Raw genomic sequence first — 23,200 nt, forward strand, 5'->3', positions numbered from 1 at the left:
CACAAATTTTTACTTATTGGTACCCTCTCTCCACCCAATAAAAATATACTTAACCAAACAACATATTCTAGCAAACTGCTGCTATTTAAGCAATTACAACAGACTATATGCTTTCAAATAGTGAGTCAAGCCTTGGGAGTAACTTAGCACATGGAAATTCACCAGCTGGCAATGTATACTTAGATTTGGGGAGACAAATGGAATTTTTGTATCAAGTTTTTCCAAAAGTTAACTAGATTTTAAATTGATTATGTTTTCCAAAGTATTTATGGATGAAGTGGTATAATGTCAGGGATTTGTTTTAAAATAGTGAAGAGGAAGAGAGGGGATCTGTTTTAAAATAGTGAAGAGGAAGAGAGGAATAAAGATAAATGAGATTAGCTATGTATTGAAAATTGCTGAAGTTGGATGATATGTCCTGGGTAGTGGTTCATTACATTATTCTCTTTATTTTTATGTGTGTTTAATTCTTCCATAGTTAAGATTTAAAATTAATTTTACCAATGATCTGGTAAACTTGTAACCAACAAATAAAGTGATTCTTGGGACTGATGAACTTCATAATCTACCAAAATAAAAGTTGTTTTTTAAGATATACCTCAATTCTAATAACTATTCCTTAATGAACAAATATTTTTGAGCACAACTGCCATGTGCCAGGTGCCAACCTGGGCACTAAGGAATCAAATAGGCATTATGTTATCATGAATGAAGCAAGCACATGGCATCACAGAATAAGGGGAAAATGAATCCAACCATGATCAATCAGGAAAGGCTTCCCAGAGGAGCTATTATCAAAGTTAAATTCTAAAAAATTCAACCCCCAAAACAAACCATTTTTTTGTGACCTACACTGACCTTTATCACTTTACAGATTATCAGATCAGCAAGTAAAGCCTGTACCTTTATGAACTACAGTATCCATTTTTCTATATAGCAGTAATTAACAAACTATCAGGGGCTGGGGATGTGGCTCAAGCGGTAGCGCGCTCGCCTGGTGTGCGTGGGGCCCGGGTTCGATCCTCAGCACCACATACAAAGATGTTGTATCTGCTGATAACTAAAAAATAAAAAATAAAAAAAAAATATTTATTTAAAAAAAAAACTATCATTCATTAAACAAATATTTAAATACCTATTACCATGTGCCAGTATATGCTACACAAAAAGAATAAAACATGGTATCTATCTCATGGGGCTTATAATATAAAAGCACAGGAGGACAAACACAAATAAGCAAATCATCAAGCAGACAACTGATTACAAATGTCTCCAAGTTATAAAGGAAAAAAAGAAGGAATTTTGTGGGCAGAAAGTGCCTACTTTTTAGGAAAGTTGAAAAAACTGAAGACCAGAGTGAGAGCAAACTGAAAGAAAAAGAAAAGTATGCCACATGAGGTGGTGAGATTAGGAAAGACACTGCATGCATGTGCCTTGTAGGTCATGTGGAGGATCTGAATGCTATTCTAAGAGCAAAGGAAAAACCACTGGAGGTGAGGACTTCAAGCAGAGAAATTATGTGATTTTGTTTATGCTTTTAACATCACTGCTACTATTCTGTAGAGAATGTATTGAAAAAGAGTAATTTTTGCCAAAAAGCATTTTAGATGAGTAAAATAGAAATAACAGTAAAAATCATCTCTGCATTCCATTACCAACCTAAAATCTTATAAATACCCAGATTTGGCCCAGGCTTCCTCTACATTTTTTGTTTTGGTTTTTGTTGGGGGTGGGTGTTGTTTTGTTTTGTTTTTAAATGCTAAAACCAATGGGTCATGACCTCTGAGAAGGTCTCTGGGAAACTGAAACAAGCCCACATGCCTGGGGATTAGCATTCTTCTCATTCTTCAATTGCCAAAGTCAGATTAATGTTCATTTGTTCATCTCCTAGACTTGACTGAAAGGAAGGGAGAAGGGAACGTTGAGTGTCTTAGGAAACAATAACTTTACAGAACATCTGATAAGGAATGCAATTGCATAACCTTTCTTGCTACTGCCAACTATGTTCCAGGTGGAACTATGAAAGCAATTCTAATTTTCCTGTCCAAATTTCCCAGATCTCAGAAAGCTGCCTAAAGCAACTTATTTAATGCTGTATTTTTTTTAATTTCCTCATTCCAAAATATGAACAAAAATCATTTCTAATAGCACTTGCAAATGAAAAGGAAAGGAAAATAAATTCCATTGTCAATCTCTGGAACATGTGGCTAAACCATCTTAATAAAAAGACTAAGCATAAATTAGTTATGCTCTAAGAGATTTTACCCAAGTTATTTCAAAACAGCATGCGAAGAAAGACCATATATCAGTCCACTTTCTCTTGGTATAACAAAATATCTGAAGCTGGATAAGAAAAGAGGCTTATTTAGCTCACAGTTTGGAGGCAAAAGTCTTAAAACTGGGGTCTGGGATTATGACTCAGTGGTAGAGCACTTGCCTAGCATGTGTGGGGCACCAGGTTGGATTCTTAGCACTGTATATATTTATAAATAAAATAAAGGTCCATCAAATATATATATATATATATATATATATATATATATATATTTTTTTTTTTTTTTTTTTTTTTTTTTTTTTTTTAAGACTTTAAGATTGGGAAGCCTATCTGTTCCACCTCTGATGAGGGTCCCCGGCTTCATTACAACATAGAGAAATGGGAAGGGCAACAGCCACATGCAGAAGAGGTCTTACTTTGTAGCAGCCCACTCTTCCATGAGCTAACTAGGGTACCATGAGAACTACATTAACCCTTTGGAAGGGCAGTGCCCCAATGGCCTGATCACCCTTCATGAGAACCTATCTCTTAAAGGTTCCACCACCTCTCAACATTGCCACATTGGGAACCAAGACTTTAGCACATGAACCCTTGGGGGACAAACAACATTCAAACCATAGCAGGAGAAGAAAACCAACACCCGTTGAATTATGTTTCACTTAATATTGACAGCATCTCTACAAAGTAAGTACCTCCCTCACTGTCTTGATGAAGACCTGAAAGCCCAAAAGAGTTTACCTATTTCAAGGTCACTACTAAGTGGCTTCCAAAGCTCATACTCTTCCCATTAAACAAATATTTAAACAAAGATCTAAATTGCAGAGATTCTGTGTAGATCCAAACTCCCCACTTAGTTGGACAAATTGGCAAAATACTTTTTCCTCAAATATAGTCAGACTGTTTGCAAATCAGGTGCCACATTTACTAAGAACAACATGAACACATCTCAGAAGTGAGAAATCTGCTCTAGGATTTATTTATTTCCTCCATCAATCAGCAGCATAGCAAATAAACAGAAAGGTATCTTTAAAGCAAATCGCCCCAATAGATGAGCCCAACAACACTTGACCAAAACCACCACACTGAGAGACATGGGGTTGCAGGTGAGTGGCACAGTGCTTGCCCTACATGCACAAAGTCCTAGGCTCAATCCCACAACCAACCAAACCACCAACCAACCAAAATCCACCAAGCTATCACCATGATTTGCATTACAATCTGCATTCCTCTATTTCTATGCCATGATCACTGAGCAGTCAAACACAACCTGGCATATTAAATCATTACTAGACACTCCACACCAGGGCAAATTTTTCTTCAACTAGTTCTTTTTTTCTTCTCTCTCTCTCTCTCTCTCTCTCTCTCTAATAGTTTTGGAAATTGAACCCCTTAAGAGTGCTCTACCACACAGCTACATCCTCTTTTTCAAATTTGAGACAGGGTCTAGTTAAATTTCCAAGGCTTGCTTTGAACATTTGAGCCTTCTGAGCTGCTGGGATTACAAGCCTGTGCCATCACCACTCACTGGGCCTAACAGGAAAAGATATTTTCATTTTAAATTTTAAACTACTAGGAGACTGAGGCAGGAGGATCAAAAGTTCAAGGCCATATCATTACAATATGTGTATGACTGCATCACGTACAACTAGGAAAATGAAAAGTTGTGCTACAATTGTGTACAATGAATCAAAATGCATTCTGCTGTCACATATACCTAACTAAAATAAATTAATTAACTTGAAACAGAAAAAGTTCAAGGCTAGCTTCAGCAACTTAGCAAGACACTGTCTCATTAAAAAACAAAAAAGAGGGGCTGGGATTGTTGTTCAGTGGTAGAGCGCTTGCTTAGCATGTGTGAGGCATTGGGTTCAACTCTCAGCACCACATACAAATAAATAAAATAAAGATCCATCAATAACTAAAAATTAGGGCTGGGGATGTGGCTCAAGCAGTAGCGCGCTCGCCTGGCATGCGTGCGGCCCGGGTTTGATCCTCAACACCACATACAAAGATGTTGTGTCCGCCAAAAACTAAAAAAATAAAAATATTAAAAAATTTCTCTTTCTCTCCTTCCTCCCTCTCTCTCTCTCTCTCTCTCTCTTTAAAAAAAAAAAAAAAAATTCAAAAAAAAAGAATTGCACATAGAAGTTTTAAAAATAAATAAATAAATAAAAATTAAAAAAAAAATAGAGTTGGCACTGGGGCATACCTATAATCCCAGCGGTTGGGGAGGCTGAGTCAGAAGGGTCACGAGTTCAAAGCCAGCCTCAGTAAAACCAAGGCGCTAAGCAATTCAGTGAAACCCTGTCTCTAACAAAATACAAAATAGGGCTGGGGGTGTGGTTGAGTAGTGGAGTGCCCCGGAATTCAATACCTGGTATACCCCCTCAAAAAAAAAAAAAAAAAAATGTTGAGGATGTAGCTCAGTGGTAAATGTCTCTGGGTTCAATCTCCAGTACCACCAAAAAACAAAAAACTACTGAAATAGTTGAAGCTGAACGCAGTGGCACACACCTATAATTCCAGCTACTTGGAAGGCTGAGGAAGAAGAATCACAAGTTGGAGGGCCAGCCTTAGTAATTTAGTGAGATCCTGTGATCCTATTTAAAAATTGTTAAAAAGAGCTAGGGCTTGGGGCTAGGGATGTGGCTCAAGCGGTAGCACGCTCGCCTGGCATGTGCATGGCACTGGGTTTGATCCTCAGCACCACATATATATAAAATAAAGATGTTGTGTCCACTGAAAACTAAAAAATAAATATTAAAAAGGGGGGGGCGGCTGGGGCTCAATGGTAGAGCATCTCTGAATTCAATCTCCTGTATGACCAAAAAATAAAACAAAACTTTTCTTTAAAATCACCTTTCAAACCAATCTATCATTCACATGCTTCTGAGATTAGGCTTCTGAAATTAACAATCTCCTACAATTAAAGCTGAGATAGAATTAACTGCTAGAGTGAATACAGTAATAATTCTAAGGATCAAATAGAAGAGCTCTATCTAACTTAATGCTATAATTTGACAGAAGAAATAACTCAGACCCAGAGAGGTTAACAACTTGTTCAATATTACAATATTGCATGGCTTATTAATGACATAGGATTTTTACACTGCAAGTATCCTGATGCCCCAATCCCTATCTAGTAATAACAGCTGCCACATATAGGAAAATGATAATTTGCCAGGTATTATACTCTGATTTTACATATGTGAACTTATTTAATGCCACCACAACCCTATGAAGGAGGCATTATCAAATCCATTTACAAACGAGTCTGTTGGGGCTGGGGATGTGGCTCAAGCGGTAGCGCGCTCGCCTGGCATATGTGCCGCCCGGGTTCAATCCTCAGCACCACATACAAACAATGATGTTGTGTCTGCCGAAAACTAAAATGTAAATAAAATATTAAAAAAAAAAAGAAAAAAAGATTACAGATCAGGGCTGAGAGTATAGCTAAAATAAATAAATAAATAAATAGAACGAGTCTGTTCAATGCCCAAGTCTTTGGTCTTAATCACTACACTATGTATCTCATTCACTGACTCTCCTTGCTAACCAAGTATAATGTGTCAGGTATTGTCTGGACTCTAGGAACATTAGAAATGAGGATGGATAAGGTCCCTGTCTTAATGGACTTTCTGATAACGGGTAAAAACATAAGCACTTCAGGTGCCTAAAAAGTGTTGTGAAAAAAATGCAATGATGTAGTAACTACAGACACAATACTTGTGCTAATCATATATGAGAACACTAAAAATATAAAAGACTATTACCTCACACTAATTAGGAAGGTTTTTATCAAAATAAATAAATAAATAAATAAATAACAAGTGTTAGTAAAGATTTAGAGAAACTGGAGTTTGTGTGCACTGTTGGTGGGAATATAAAATGAACGTATTTTTCATAGCAAAAATTATTAAACAAGATTTGGAACCCATCAAGGATAACAGGTATTTGAAACAGTACATTCTGAAAGTCCTAAACTTGAGTCCTCTTTATCATGTTTTTTTAAAGCTCTTTTTTGAATAATATTTTTAGTTATAGTTGGACACAATACCTTTATTTATTTGCTTGTTTGTTTGTTTGTTTGTTTTTATGTGGTGCTGAAGATCAAACCTAGTGCCTCGTATTTGCTAGGCAAGCACTCTACCACTAAGTCACAACCCAGCCCCTCTTTCTTATGATTTAATTCTGGTTTGGGCATAAGTAAAAACAGTTCTAACCAGAGAAATCTGTCATGAGGACAAAGAGATCTTTCCAAACTAAAATAAACTATTTAAATTACACACATACACAATTCCAATACCCATTTCTTTTTTTGTTCCCAAATTCTTGTTAAACTTCTCACAGTTCAATCCTCTGATATGTCAGCACAGAGACAAAGTGATTACTGCAGAGTTAAAGGAAGTTCATTAAGCTTTCTTACCAAACTCAGATTGCTGTCATGGGAACTGTCTCCTCTTAAATTTCTGGGCAATTATTAGATAGAAGCAGCTCTTAATCTTCTTTGCTTCCTTTTTAGCCAAGTAAAGGTGGGGGAGAAAGCTCTAGGTCCTATTACCCAAAGCACCATACTTTTTATCCATCATAGACTCTGATCACATATTATTCAGCTTCCCACTAAGATGTACTATTCACCTTCTTGGTTTTATTTATTAAACCTGGTTGGTACAGATATTAGCTATATGGAAGAAAAAAATAAGACCTACTAGATGCAGCTACTACCCTAATGATGCTCCAGGTATTAACAGGAAGAAAAAGTCTGGGGGGGAAAAATAAAAGAAGTTTAAAAAAAAGAGAGAGAAATTATATGGGGGTACCATAAAGAAAGATGAGTATGAAAACGTATTTGTGGATGGATGATTCATTTCTTTTATGAGTTATTTTCTTTTTTTTTATTCATTTGTGCATGCATGTGTATTATGGTGCTGGGGATTGAGCCCAGGACCTTGCACATGTTAGGTAAATACTCCACCACTGAGCTACCAGGAGAGTTAATTTCTAAAATTTAGCCTCATACTAACTTAAAAATGACCAAGAACAATTTGGGTAATGGGAAGAAAAAAGTTATTCCAAGAATGCAGGGCAGCCTGACCAAATTCAGGGAAGTAATAAGTATCAGTACAGAATGATAACCAGTGCTTTTAAAAGTACGGGTTGTGGGGTTGGGGTTGTGGCTCAGCGGTAGTGCACTTGCCTAGCATGTGTGAGGCACTGGGTTCGATTCTCAGCACCACATACAAAGAAGTGAAAATAAAAGTCCATCGACAACTAAAAATATATTTTTTTTAAAAAAAAAGTACTGGTTGAAAAAAAATGCAATAATTCTGCTTGGTAACCTATAAATGTCTACATTGGGCATAACCAAATTTGATGAAGACAGCATACAGCTATTGCCAAGATGCAATGTGGTTCTAGTAAACGAATTAAGTCAGTTCACTCATGTCTCAGACATTCCAAAACAAAGGAAGAAACCTGTCATTTCTATATTATACCAGAGAGTTCTTCTGAAAATTTTTTGTTTCCTCATATCTGAGAAGTTGCCATGTATATAATCTGTTATTAAGCTTATTTTTTCCAAAATAGCAAAGTATAAATGCATAAGACAAAGGAATGGTAGCTGGAATTGATTCTAAGAACAGTTTACCAAGCATTTGCTTTTATAAACCAAATATAAATTTCAGATATATAATTAACAGACACTTGTATAATTCCTCACAATTAGCAAGTACTTGATGTAGGCAGGGTAAATACACATGGTAGATGCTCAGAAATTATTTGGAAATGAATGATTTCACATGAGCTCAAGGGACAACTACCAGGAGAACAAATAACTCCATAAAAATGACTGCAGTTAGAAAACTGCAGGAGGATGAAGGATGGGCCTCCAGAAGGTCCATTATTCCTCCATTCATTCATTTAACAGCAATCTGAAGACCCATTATGGCTCAAGCACTCTAGTCTGCACATGCCTGAGGGAGTAATCAGCTGTTAGGAACTGGCTGACCTCAATCAAATCTGGTAAGCAAACATCTTTTGTGTATGTAGTCCAGAGTGCTGACCTGCACGCATAATCTACATACAATAAAATGCACCTATTTTAAGTGGACAATTTTGGAGAGTTTTAATAAATATACATTCTCCAGTAACTTACCATCACTCTCAATCAAGAAAAAAAAAGAGAGACAATTCTATCACCCCTTATGTCCTCTTGCAGTCAATATCCCCACACTCAGACACAGGTAATCACTGATCTAATTTCTTTTTCTTTTTAATTTTTTTTATATTTATTTTTTAGTTTTCGGCGGACATAACATCTTTATTTGTATATGGTGCTGAGGATTGAACCCAGGCATGCCAGGCAAGCACGCTACCGCTTGAGCCACATCCCCAGCCCCAATCACTGATCTAATTTCTATCACTATACATTGGTTTTGTCTATTCTAGAACTTCATATGACTTAAATCATATAGTAAGTTCTCTTGTGTCCTTCATCAATGCCGCAGTCTCTGGCTGGGCACAAATCACGAGCCTCCACACAGCTTGTAGATTCAAATAGCAATTCTTTATTCCCGAACTCACACCGGCCGTCTACAAACACGTTCTGGGGAAATCCACGTTCTCTGCCCAAATCCACACTCCACTGGGCTTCTGTCTCCCAAATATATACTGTCTGACCCTAAGAACTCAAGAGGAACTCAGGCAGCAGGATACGCCCTATTCTAAACGGGGAACACCCTAATCTCCTATTATGCTAAACCGGGAACACCCTAAACACGGATCCGCCCTGGTCCTTGAGCAAGGTCACCTTTCAGGAGTCCTTCCACTAGACAGCATGGGAGTACACTGGCAAGGAAATTGTCATACCTACTTGGCTGATGGCTTCCAGCATCTCCCCCCTTCTGATTAATTAAACAACAAGTAATGTGGCTTAAGGACTGTGCCTCGTAGGTTGTCCAGTTCAACATATGGTTCTTACCCGTCATCGGAAAACTGACCTTTAGGCGTCAGCTTCCTATCTTAGGTTGCTACCACTGCAACTGGATCATACCCGTCACTGACTACCGGTCCAGCATACAGCCATACTTGTGGATAGGTCTATGCACCAGTGGGGGGGTGAGGTTCTTTGCCTCACCTCTGTTGGCCCCCAAATTTTAGACCATCAGCCAAGTAGGTATGACAATTTCCTTGCCAGCGTACTCCCATGCTATCTAGTGGAAGGACTCCTGAAAGGTGACCTTGCTCAAGGACCAGGGCGGATCCGTGTTTAGGGTGTTCCCGGTTTAGCATAATAGGAGATTAGGGTGTTCCCCGTTTAGAATAGGGCGTATCCTGCTGCCTGAGTTCCTCTTGAGTTCTTAGGGTCAGACAAAATATTTGGGAGACAGAAGCCCAGGAGTGGTGGATTTGGGCAGAGAACGTGGATTTCCCCAGAACGTGTTTGTAGACGGCCGGTGTGAGATCGGGAATAAAGAATTGCTGTTTGAATCTACAAGCTGTGTGGTGGCTCGTGATTTGTGCCCAGCCAGAGACTGCGACATTTGGTGGCTCGTAGGCGGAATGCCTGAAGAGAAGGTAAGTGAAATTGTTCGCCCCTGAGGAAGAGCGAAAGAAAGGGTGGGCATTTCAAAAAACAATGTGTTCTTGTTCTGACTTATTTTGTTTTTATTTCAAGTTGCCTGTTCCTAGAACTTTCTCAGGCAAACTGGGGAAAATGGTTGACTCAAGGTTTGAAGTTGTTCGCCTCCGAGGAAGAGAAATTGTTAGAGGAAGGAGGCACCCCAGTAAGACCAAGAACAATTAGGGCATATGTTGATACAATACAAAAATGTAGCCCATGGCTTTTTAAAGACAAGTTATTAAGTATATTAATGGGATCATCATGGTATCCTGTAAAAGGGTTTTTCTTCAACAAGAAAGAGATGGCTAATTCTGTGTACTACATTTGTCTAAGTTCTTGGTTTTTACAGACATCTGATTAATTTACAAAGCTAAAGTGTTAAAATATCAACCACTAAATATGAAATCAAGTACTCTTTACTTATTAAGTTCCATAAGGTAATATATTTAAACATTATGTGTGTTTTCATAAATTGGTAAATGGAAAAAAGTTTAATATTGCTTTGGTCTGTGTTTTTGCTAAAACAAGGTTACTAAGTGTTAAGATTCTATCATGTGTAATTTATATACAAAGAGTATAAGAAGTTTCAGTTGGGTTTTAATTACAGTATTATAGTACCATAAAAAAACATGAAAGTATTTCATCTTATTAAGTGGAGTAATTTGTCTAGATCAGAAATTTTATAAGAGTTGTTTCAGAATGTGAATTTATAAAAAGGGTTAACGGCTTAAAAAGAGATATTAAAAGATTCAAGATGTGGAAATATATTTTAATATAAAAGGTTAAAAGAAAAAGAAATGTTTCTAGATGAGATAATCTCTGTGTGGTAAAGTAAAAAGTTGTAAAATGCCATTTAAAAAGATTTTGAGGAAACTAGACTTACTTTAAAAGTTTGAGAAAGGAAGAAAGAAAAAAAAGGTATTTGTACATGGCAGATTGAGACAAAGCTTCTTAATGGAGTAAAAAAGGCCTTTGGTTGAAGGGCAGCCATGTAAACTAACATGAAAGCGATTTAAACAGAATCTAAGCCTCGTTTAAAAGAGTGAAGCTGTAGGTGGTGAAAAAGTACATTTAAAAGTACAGTATAGATGATAATTGGAAGGCTTTAAAAGGTTAATTTGAAGGTGGTTAAGATGCCTTCATGATGGAGGAAAGATTGCGTCATTCGAAGCCTAGTTAATCTTAAAAATTGGAAAGGGGTATATATCCCCCAAAGATAAACTTAAAATAACCCTTTTTACTCTAAACTTTTAAAATTTGGATTCATCAGGACTTAGTGCTGCGGAAAGATATATGTATCCAAAAAATATTCATAAGCCTAAGGTACTTTGGAAAGATATTCTAACAGGACAATGGAAAGGTCCTGACCCAGTGATTGTCTGGAGTCGGGGTTCTGTCTTTGTTTTTCCACAGGAAAAACAGCAGCCGATTTGGATTCCAGAAAGCCTAACTAAAACGATTTCTACAGATCGAAAAGAAGATGATTTGACTCAAATCCATAACAGCTGATATCCAAAACTCCAGCTTGGCCATTCTTACATACGTGACAGTGATTAACCAGGATGCTTTTTTCAATATCTATTTTATTACTGCATTTTTCCACATCATAAGGTTCTATTTTTATTTTTTGAGATCATACAAACCTAGGTTAATGTTTTTCTGATCAGTTTTATTTTTTGACTGGAGTTTTTAAACATTGCAATGGAGATTTCACCTAGGTAAAGCTACAAGGCCTTTATTATTATCTTATGTGTTGTACGTTTGTTTGCACATTTGTGTTTTGTGTTGTATGTCTGTGTGTGCGTATGTCCATATTTCATACATGAGGAGCGTTCATGAAAAATGGATCCAAATTATTATTTTTTTTATTCACGTGATTTAAATGGCTTAATTTAAATTAGGTAAACAGCTGTTAAGGATTGTTTTTAAAGGTGGTTAACAGATCTGTTTGTTTACTAATTTAAATCAGGTAAACAGCTGTTAAGGATTGTTTTTAAAGGAGGTTAACAGATCTGTTTGTTTACTTTCACCTTTCCTTTTCATTATATTTAATAATTCTTTTCAGGATAATGTCTTTTTAGCATCATTGCCAGAATTCCTATCTTCATCCCAATGAATATAACTCAACAAGTATGCTCAATCAAGGAGTCAACTTACTTTGGGAGGAAACGGACTTTGGGAGGAGACGGACATATTGATAGATTCCTCCACTTTGAACCGCTTGCAGAACTTGCCTGGACTATGTAACTATCGTTTAGTGCAGCAAATTGTGGTAATACTGGAATATCTTTGCTGATGGTGTCACCAGTGATGCAATTTTTATTTCCTTGCCAGCGCACCACATGTTAATTGTGGTAATGCTGGCATATCTTTGCTGATGGTGTCACCAGTGATGCAATTTTTCCAAAGGAACTGTCAATTGGCTTGGTGTCGTGGCATTTCTGTATCCTCCTCCCTTCTGCTAGTGATGGTCTAAAATTTGGGGGCCAATGGCTATATGCTGGACCTGTAGTCAGTGACGGGTATGATCCAATTGCAGTGGTATCAACCTAAGACAGGAGGCTGACGCCTAAAGGTCAGTTTTCCGATGACGGGTAAGAGCCATATGTTGAATTGGACAACCTACCAGGCACGGTCCTTAAGCCACATTAACCTCACTCCCCCACTGGCACCAAGGCAAAATTTGGGGGCCAACAGAGGTGAGGCAAAGAACCTCACCCCCCCACTGGTGCATAGACCTATCCACAAGTATGGCTGTATGCTGGACCGGTAGTCAGTGACGGGTATGATCCAGTTGCAGTGGTAGCAACCTAAGACAAGAGGCTGACGCCTAAAGGTCAGTTTTCCAATGACGGGTAAGAACCATATGTTGAACTGGACAACCTACCAGGCACGGTCCTTAAGCCACATTACTTGTTGTTTAATTAATCAGAAGGGGGGAGATGCTGGGAGCCATCAGCCAAGAAGGTATGACAATTTCCTTGCCAGCGTACTCCCATGCTGTCTAGTGGAAGGACTCCTGAAAGATGACCTTGCTCAAGGACCAGGGCGGATCCGTGTTTAGGGTGTTCCCGGTTTAGCATAATAGGAGATTAGGGTGTTCCCCGTTTAGAATAGGGCGTATCCTGCTGCCTGAGTTCCTCTTGAGTTCTTAGGGTCAGACAAAATATTTGGGAGACAGAAGCCCAGGAGTGGTGGATTTGGGCAGAGAACGTGGATTTCCCCAGAACGTGTTTGTAGACGGCCAGTGTGAGATCGGGAATAAAGAATTGCTGTTTGAATCTACAAGCTGTGTGGTGGCTCGTGATTTGTGCCCAGCCAGAGACTGCGGCACATCAACATATTTTTAATTCACTTATAGTATGGCAAGTATTAGTAATATATTCCCTTTTTTTCCCTAAACAGTAATCCATTGTTTGTTTTTCCAATTTGATGGCATTTCAGTTGTTTCCAATTTTTTGGCTATTATTAATAAAACTGCTATGAACACTTGCATGGTCTCTTTTTTTTTTTTTTTTTTTTTTGAGAGAGAGAGAGAGAAAGAGAGAGAATTTTATTATTTATTTTGTAGTTTTCGGCGGACACAACATCTTTGTATGTGGTGCTGAGGATCGAACCCGGGTCATACGCATGCCAGGCGAGCATGCTACCGCATGAGCCACATCCCCAGCCCTTGCATGGTCTCTTTTTGAACATTAAATTTCCACTTCTCCTAGTAGCAGACTTATATAGTTAAGTATGTATTTAACTTTTTAAGAAACTGAGCAATCTTCTTCCAAAGTGATTGTACCACTTCACACTCCCACCAGCAATACACATCAACTCCAACTGCTCTACATCCTCACCAATACTTGGAACCATCCTCCTTTTTAAATTTTAGTCACTGTAGTGGGTATGAAAATGGTATTTCACTATAGTTTTAATTTTTATTTCACTGGTGACAAATGATTTTTGACATTCATAGATATAGATATATATCTCACGTATATATTCGTCTGAGAGGAGTCTATTCAAGTCTTTAATCATTTTCTAATTGGGCTGCTTATCATATTGAGCTTTTTAAGATCTTTTAACATATTCTGGAGGTATTTATGTGTGTAAATATTTCCTCCCAATCTGTGTCTTAGCTTTTCAGTTTCTGACAGTATCTTTTTTGTGTGGTTAGGTTGACTGATATTGAACCCAGTGCCTCATGTATCCTAGGCAAGCACTCTTCGACTGGCTACAACCCCAGCCTTCTTTTACAATATATTTTTTAAATATTTATTTTTTTAGTTTTAGTTGGGCACAATACCTTTATTTTTTATTTATTCTTATGTGGTGCTGAGGATCAAATCCAGGGCCTCACACGTGCTAAGTGAGCGCTCTACTGCTGAGCCACAACCCCAGCCCCTACAATATTTTTTTTATATATGTTTTTAGTTATAGATGAACACAGTGTCTTTATTTATTTTTGTATGGTGCTGAGGATCGAACCCAGTGCCTCACACATGCAAGGCAAGCGCCTTACCCTGATCTACAATCCCAGTCCTTTTACAATATTTTTTGATGAACAGGAAGTTTTACTTAAATAAAATCCTATCTATAAACATTTTTTAAATATTTATTTTTTAGTTGAACATAATATCTTTATTTATTTATTTTTATGTGGTGCTGAGTATCGAACCCAGGGCCTCGCAAGTGCTAGGCGAGCACTCTACCAGCCACAACCCCAGCCCCTAAACCTTTATTTTTATGGTCAGTGATTCTTTTTTTTTTTTTTTGAATTTTTAATATTTATTTTTTAGTTTTTGGCGGACACAACATCATTGTTTGTATGTGGTGCTGAGGATCGAACCCGGGCCGCACGCATGCCAGGCGAGCGCGCTACCGCTTGAGCCACATCCCAGTCCCATGGTCAGTGATTCTTGTGCCTTTTAAAAAGTCTTTCCCTAACCCAAGGTCACACAGATATTCTCTTAAAAATTTGTCTACACATTTTATGGTTTTTAGCTTGTACATTTAGATCTATGAGTCATTTCAAATAATTTTGTGTAATGTGTGAGATAAGGAATACATTTTTTTTTCTTTTTTGTATGGGTATGAACCCAGAGGTACTTAACCACTGAGCCACATCCCCAGTCCTTTTTGTATTTTATTTAGAGACAGGGTCTCACTGAGTTGCTCAGGACCTTGTCAAGTTGCTGAGGTTAGCTCTAAACTCTTAATCCTTCTGTCTCAGCCTCCCAAACCACTGGGATTACAGGTGTGCACCACTGCATCTGGCTGAAGATTCATTTCTTGATATACAAATATCTAGGGCTGGGATTGTGGCTCAACTGGAGAGTGCCCGCCTAGCAGGGGCGGGACCCGGGTTTGATCCTCAGCACCACATAAAAATAAAGGCATTGTGTTGTGTCCATCTACACCAAAAAATAAATATTAAAAAAAAAGCAAATATCTAGTTGTTTCAGCAATATTTTGAAAAGATTTCCATTCCCCTACTGAATTGTTTGGGTTATTGTTGAGAATCTACTGGCCATATATACGTGCACATTTTTCTGGACTCTACTATGTTTCAATGATCCATATATCTACTTTTACACCAATACCACACTGTCTTGATTACTGTGGCTTTGTAAGAATTTTTAATCAGTAGTTTAATTTACCCAAATTTGTTCTTTCTCTTCTAAATTGTTGTGGCTATTCTAGTTTCAATGAGCTTCTTGTGAATTTTAGACTCAGAAAGCCAATTTTTACCCAAAAAAGTCTACGGAAATTTTGATTGGGAACACAATGAATCTTTAGATTATTTAAGAGAGACTAGGGTGCTGGGGATGTGACTCAAGTGGTCGCGTGCTCACCTGGCATGCATGCGGCCCAGGTTCGATCCTCAGCACCACATACAAACAAAGATGTTGTGTCCATCGAAAAACTAAAAAATAAATATTAAAATTCTCTCTCTCTCTCTCTCTCTCTCTCTCTCTCTCTCTCTCATATCACATTTTTTGAAGAAAAAAATGCACAATTTAAAACTTCCAACCAAGCAAGGTATGGTAGCACATGCCTGTAATCCCAGGGATTTAGGAAGCTGAGGCAGGAGAATCACAAGTTGAAGACCATCCAAAACAACTTAGAAAGACCCAGCAATTTAGCAAAACCCTGTCAAAAGAAAAAATTTCCAGTAACAAAAAAATTAAGATATAAATTCCAACCTGGTGTAGTGGGGTGCAGCTGTAGTCCCAGCTACTTGGGAGGCTTAAGGCAGTAGGATCACTTAAGGCCAGAAATTCAAGACCAGCCTTGGCAACATAGTAAGACTCTATCTCAAAAAAAAAAAAAAAAAAAAAAAGTTTTGGCTTCTCATGAAAAAAAAATCAGAAGATCAGCATTCTGAACCTACATTCCCATAGGCCAACAATATAAACAAACACATATCTTAGCCGGGCACGGTGGCACATGCCTGTAGTCCCAGTGGCTCAGGAGACTGAGACAGGAGGATCATGAGTTCAAAGACAGCCTCAGCAACTTAGTGAGACCCTGTCTCAAAATAAAATACAAAAGGGCTGGGGAGTGACTTAGAGGTTAAGCACTCTGAGTTCATTTCCCCATACCAAAAAAAAAAAGGGGGGGGCACACCATTTAGATAGAGCATATACACTCCAATTTGCCATAGTTCCCATCAATCATTCACATTCTGATCTACTGAGTTCCATTCATTTGAGGTACTGAAAACTATGAACAGGACAGGGCTTAGGGAAAGAGGAAGGAGCATGATGTGATTAGATCTGCATTTTAAGCTCTGGCTTCCATGTGAAAAATCAAACTGAGGTGGAAGGAGAGAATGGAAGCAGGGAAAACAATTAAATATTCATTTAAATGGTCCTAAAAGAGCATGGTGTAGACTAGTGAGGATGGTTTTAGTGGGGAGGAGGAGAAGGTAACAAATGAGGTAATTCTTATGAAATAATTATCAATTGAAGTTGATATAATGGAAGTGAGAAGAGAGATTTCTGACTTACATAACTAGGTAGTCAGACGTGCCATTTACAGAAATGGACATGTTGGAACCAGAGCAACTTTGGCAGAAGGAAATGAAGATTAAGAGTTCAGTTTGGAATGTAAATTTTAGGATGTCTGTGAGATATCCAAATGGAGATGGCAAAGTGACTAGTATTCAAAAGAAATGAAGAGGGACTGGGGATGTTGCTCAGTGGCAGAGCATTTGCCTAGCATGCATCAGGCCCTGGATTCAAACCTCTGCACAAAAAAAAAAAAAAAAATATGGTGGGGGGAGATAATTTAGGAATTGTTGGCAAATAAATGTGTGTGTGTATATATGTTATTTACAAGCCACAAGGCTGGATGAGATGTCCTAAAGAAAGAGAAAACAAGAGGACTTACGGGTAAGCCTTGAGAAAATCTCACATTAACAAGTTCATTTGAAAAACAGCTAGCAAAGAAACAGAATGAAAGGAGAAGGGGAACAAACTAGAAAGAAAAACTAGGAACCGGGCATAGTGGCACACACCTGTAATTCCAGCAACATGGGAGGCTGAGGCCAAACTCAGCAATTTAGTGAGCCCTTCAGAAACTTAGCAAGACCCTGTCTCAAACTAAAAAATAAAAAGGGCTAAGGATATAGTTTAGTAACAAAGAGCTTTAGGGTTCAATTCTCAGTACCAAAAAAAAGGAACAATGTCATGCCAAGTGATCAAATATGTCAAATGCCACTTAACAGGTAAAATAAGAGTAAGAATTCAATTCACATGGGCTGGGAATGTAGTTCAGTGGTAGAGGGCTTGCCTAGCATGCATGAGGTCCTAGACTGATCCCCAGAAACACAAAAAAAATTTTTTTCCAACAATATTAAACACCTACTACATGCCAAGTATTATAGTACTGAGAATATAGCCATAAACAAAAACCCCATGATGTGATTAGTGACAGCAAGTGAATGTCCATGAAGTGGTGGTAAGTCCTCTGAAGGAAAGTGAAATAGGATAAGGGAAACTCAGAATGTCAGGGATTAAAGAATAAAATTGCTTTTATATGCGGCTGGGGTTGTGGCTCAGCGGTAGAGTGCTCAACTAGCACATGCAAGGTGCTGGGTTCAATCCTCAGTACCACATAAAAATAAATAAATAAAATAAAGGTATTGTGTCAAACTACTACTAAAAGATTTTTTTTTAATTGCTTTTTTATATCTGGTAACCTCTCTGATAAGGAGACATCTCAGTAAAGATCTGGAAAAAAAAAAGAAGGAAGGAAATCATATAAAGGCTTCAGGAGAGAGCTGGGGTTGTAGTTCAGTGTTAGAACACTTGCCTAGTATGTGTGAGGCACTGGGTTCAATTCTCAGCATCACATATAAATAAAGGTTCATCAATATCTTTAAAAAATTAATAAATAAATAAAGGCTCCAGGAGAGAATATTTTAGATAGAAAGAACAACAAGCACAAAGACCTAGCAGATCCAAGAATAGCAAGGAAACCAGTGGGATAGCAGCAGAGTAAGCAAGAGAGTGTGGTAGATCATTAAATTGACTCTGGAGATGTAGAGAATGGATCACAAGAAATCAAGGGAAGAAGCAAGAAATCCAGTTCAAAGGAACCTAATGCACTGATCCAGGCAAGTGATAATAATGATGGTAGAATAGTCAGTTGTATGTCAGTTTGATTAAGGAATAATTCCAGTTATTCAATCAAACTAAGTATTCTGTGAAGGTATTTTGTAATTAATCTTCATAAGCAGTTGACTTTAAGCAAAGGAGACTGCCTAGATAATCTGGATAGGCTAATTCAATCCCTGAAAGGCTTTAAGAGCAAAACTGAGACTTCTCAGAAGAAATCTTACCTGTGGATGGCGGCTTCAACACTGCCAAGAGTTCCAGCCTGTCCTTTTTGACAACCTACCCTATGAATGTCACATTTGCTAAGCCAGCCTCCATAATTTTATAAGCCAATTTCTTACAATAAATCCCTTAATATTATATCTCCTACTAGCTCAGTTTCTCTGGATGAGCCCTACTATACAGATTTTGGTACCTGGAAGTGAGATGCTGCTGTAAAATATTCTTTAAAAATGTGAAAGTGGCTTTGAAATTGAAAATGAAGAAAGGCTAAAAGAATTTTTAGAACCATGATAGAAAAGCCTAGATTGACTTAAACAGATTGTTGGTAGAAATATGGACATTAAAGATGCTCAGAAACAACACAGCCAGGCGCCAAGGCCCCAGAGGCACCAATAGTGGGCACCAGGGTTAGGGATGTGAGGAGGTCAGGGAAGCAATTCTGAACCACGACTCAGCAGCCACTTCAAGTGTTGACCAGTCTACATTTCACAGAAGACCAAAGCTGCTTTTGCTGCACCATGGAGATCGGTGTACACATCTATAATGTGGAGTTACTGATGGAGAAGGGATATGAGGACCACACACAGATGGGCAGCATGGGCTGATAGAGGTGCCACACCACTCCAACCTGCTGGGCAATGGGAGCAGAACCAAATTCTCAGAGATCTCTGTGCTGATCGGAGATGATGCCCAGGTCGGGGAGAATGCCAAAGACAAGCCGGTTCTGGAGTTCACCTTCACCAAGTCAGTGTTGGCTGCATGCATGCACCATTAGAAGATAATGATTACGCCAGGCGCAGTGGCACATGCCTGTAATGCCAGTGGCTCGGGAGGCTGAGACAGGAAGATCATGAGTTCAAAGCCAGCCTCACAAAAGCAAGGCACTAAGCAACTCAGTGAGACCCTGTCTCTAAATAAAATACAAAATAGGGCTGGGGATGTGGATCAGTGGTTGAGTTCAATCCCTGGTACCCCTCCCCCCGAAAAAAAGAAGATAATGATCATGCTGAGGAACCACATCTATATGTATTCCTTCTCCCAACAATCCCTGAAAGCAGTCTGACACCCAAGACAACCCCAAGGGGACTCTGTGACTCTTCCCAATTTGGAGAAGCAACTACTTATGATCAGGATACAAGTGCAGAAGTCTGTAACTTATGGAGCTGACAAGCACAAAGCATGGTACCTCACCTGCTCTATTCACCACCATTGCACATCAGAATAACATGGTCTGCATATCCCTGAACCACTCAGACACCTTAACAGACAGGACTTGATGTGGGAGATTCTCAGTTGATATAGAGCACAAAAGATGCTAAAATTAGGAAGTTCACTGTTAAGAAAGCACACTCTATGGTCTGGGGCTGGGGCTCAATGGTAGAACGATTGCCTAGCACATGTGAGGCACTGGGTTCACTTCTCAGCACCACATAAAATATAAACAAATAAAATAAAGGTATTGTGTCCATCTATAACTAATAAAAATATTTAAAAAAATAATAAAAGAAAGCCCACTACAGAAAGAAAACCATGGGTGTGGTTGAACCTTTTTTATTTGTTCTTTTTAGATATACACGACAGTAGAACGTATTTTGACATATCATACGTACATGGAGTATATCGTCCCATTCTTGTGGTTGTACATGATATGGAGTTACACTGGCCATGGTATTCACACATGAACATAGGAAAGTTATGTACATTTCAATCTACTGTCTTTCCCATTCCCATCCCCTCTTCTATCCCTTCATTCCCCTTTGCCTAATCCAATGAACTTCTATTCTTCCCTTCCCCACCTTATCACATATTAGTATCCACACATCAGAGAGAACATTCCACCTTTGGTTTTTAGGGATTGGCCTATTTCACTTAGCATGATAGTCTTCAGTGCCATCCACTTACCAGCAAATGCCACAATTTCATTCTTCTTTATGGCTGAGTAATATTCCATTGTGTATATGTACTATGTTTTCTTTATCCATTCATCTGTTGAAGGGCACCACTGTTGGTTCCATTGCTTAGCTATTGTGAATTGAGCTGCTATGAACATTCATGTGGCCATTTCACTATAATACACTGATTTTAAATCCCTGGGATATATGCCAAGGAGTGGAATCACTGGATCAAATGGTGATTCCATGCCAAATTTTCTGAGGAATCTCCATATTGCTTTCCATAGTGGTTGTACCAATTTGCAGTCCCACCAGCAATGTATGAGTGGACCTTTCCCCCCACATGCTCACCAACATTTATTGTTACTTGTATTCTTAATAACTGCCATTCTAACTGGAGTGAGATGAAATCTCAGTGTACTCTTAATCTGCATTTCTCTTATTGCTAGAGATGTGAAGTGTCTGTTCAGTTCCTTTACCCCATTTATTGACTGGGTTATTTGTGTGTGTGTGTGTGTGTGTGTGTGTGTGTGTGTGTGTTAAGTTTTTTGAGTTCTTTGTGCATCCAGGAGATTAATGTTCTATTCTATCTCAGATGCAGGTGGCAAAGATTTTCTCTCATTCTGTAGGCTTTCTCCTCACATTCTAGATTGTTTCCTTTGCTATGAAGAAGCTTTTAGTTTGATACTATCCCATTTATTAATTCTTGATTTTACTTCTTGTGCTTTAAGAGTCTTGTTGAGAAATTGGGTTCCTAAGCTGACAAGATGGAGATATGTGCCCACTTTTTCTTAGAGTAGGTTCAGGGTCTCTGGTCTAATGCCTAGGTTCTTGATCCACTATGAACTGAGTTTTGTGCAGGGTGAGAGATAGAGGTCTAATTTCATTTGGCTACATATGGATTGGACAATCTTTTACTAGTTCTGAAGAGATAAGGTATGTGACTCATGGATGCCTCAATCAACCATTAGCAGAAGCTAGAAACAGAGATGAGATTATCCAGGAAGGCTCTATGGAAGACCCTCTCATCAATGGCAAGAATTCCTGAGATATACATAGGAAACCTACAAGGTTTCTAAAAATGCTTTATCAGCAGAAACGCTGGTAGCTTAGACTTAAAAGGTCAGAAAATAAATAAAGAAAAGCAGAGCTAGCGGTGTAGCTCAGTGGCACTTGCCTAGCATGTTTGAGGCCCTAACCCTGCCCCCAAAAAAGAAAGAAACAGAAAAGCTGTTGGTCTACATGCAAGAAACAAACTAATAAAACTACTATAAAAAAACTATGAAAAGGAAAAGGAAGAAAATTCTGATTTATGCTACAAGATATATGAATCTTGAGGACATTACATTAAGTGAAATAACCCAGTCACAAAAGAGACAGTGTGGTGCTTAGTCAAAATCATAGAAATAGAAAGTAGAAAGGTAGTTGCCAGGGGTTCCCAGGAGGGGAGAACAGGGAGTTATTGCATAATGAGTATACAGTTTCAGTTTTGCAAGATAAAAAGAATTCTGGGACAGTGTTGATGATTACACAATAAGAATGTACTTAATGTCACTGAACAGTACACTTAAAAATGACCAATATGATAAATTTTATGTGTACTTCACCACAATATTTTGGGACCTACTCAGCTGCAAACAAATACTACCTTTCAAAAAAAAAGGAAGCATAATCAAAGAGCAGAGACAAAGCCACAGACTCAGAAGGCAATTTTAAACTACAGAAAGCCTGGTATGGTAGCACACATCTGTAATCCCAGTGGGTCAGAGGCTGAGGCAGGAGGATCCCAGGTACAAAGCCAGCCTCAGTAATTTAGTGAGGCCCTAAGCAACTTAGAAACCCTGTTTCAAAATAAGAAATAAAAAGGGCTGGAGTTGTGGTTCAGGGGTTAAGAGCCCCCAGGTTCAAATCCTGGTATCAAAAAACAAAAATCTTAAAAATAAATAAATAAAAGTAAAGTGACATTTAGCACAGAGATTGGTTCCAGGCATTAAAACTTAACAATTTTCACTGCTACATTTTGACGCTGCTTGGAACCAGTGGTCCATTTATCTGCATTTTCTCTCTTTTGAAATGGGGATATCTATAGCTATTATACTATGCCTCTCCCATCATTATAGTCTGGGAACAGATAACAGATGGTTTAGATGATGAGAATTTATATTTTGAGACTGAGGGTAATTTTTTTTTTCAGTACTGATGATTGAACCCACAGTCTTCATGAATGACAGGTGAACCTTCTACCACTGAGCCACATTCCCAACTCCTGCAGCTGATGATATTTAGATGAGATCTTAGACTTGAGATGATGCTGCAATGGGTTGAGACTTTCAGGTCGTTAGAATGGGAAAAATGTATTTTAAATACATACATATATATTTTTTAGTTGTAGATGGACACAATACCTTTATTTTATTTGTTTGTTTACTTTTGTTTACATGGTGCTGAGGAGCAAACCTGGTGCCTCACATGTGCCAGGCAAGCACTCTACCACTGAGCTACAACCTCAGCCCAGATAAATATATTTTTACATGTGAGACAGAAGTGAATCTTTGGAAGCCAAAGAATATACTATAGT

The 23,200-nt window shown here is 38.3% G+C and overlaps 1 pseudogene; it reads left to right on the forward strand.

The window, feature by feature from the left end:
- Window positions 1-9,835: 9,835 nt before the first annotated feature.
- LOC143397374 (WD repeat domain phosphoinositide-interacting protein 4-like) lies at window positions 9,836-20,007 on the forward strand (annotated as a pseudogene).
- Window positions 20,008-23,200: the final 3,193 nt, after the last annotated feature.

The sequence above is a fragment of the Callospermophilus lateralis genome, chromosome 4 (assembly GCF_048772815.1).
Source record: "Callospermophilus lateralis isolate mCalLat2 chromosome 4, mCalLat2.hap1, whole genome shotgun sequence".
Lineage (NCBI taxonomy): Eukaryota > Metazoa > Chordata > Mammalia > Rodentia > Sciuridae > Callospermophilus > Callospermophilus lateralis.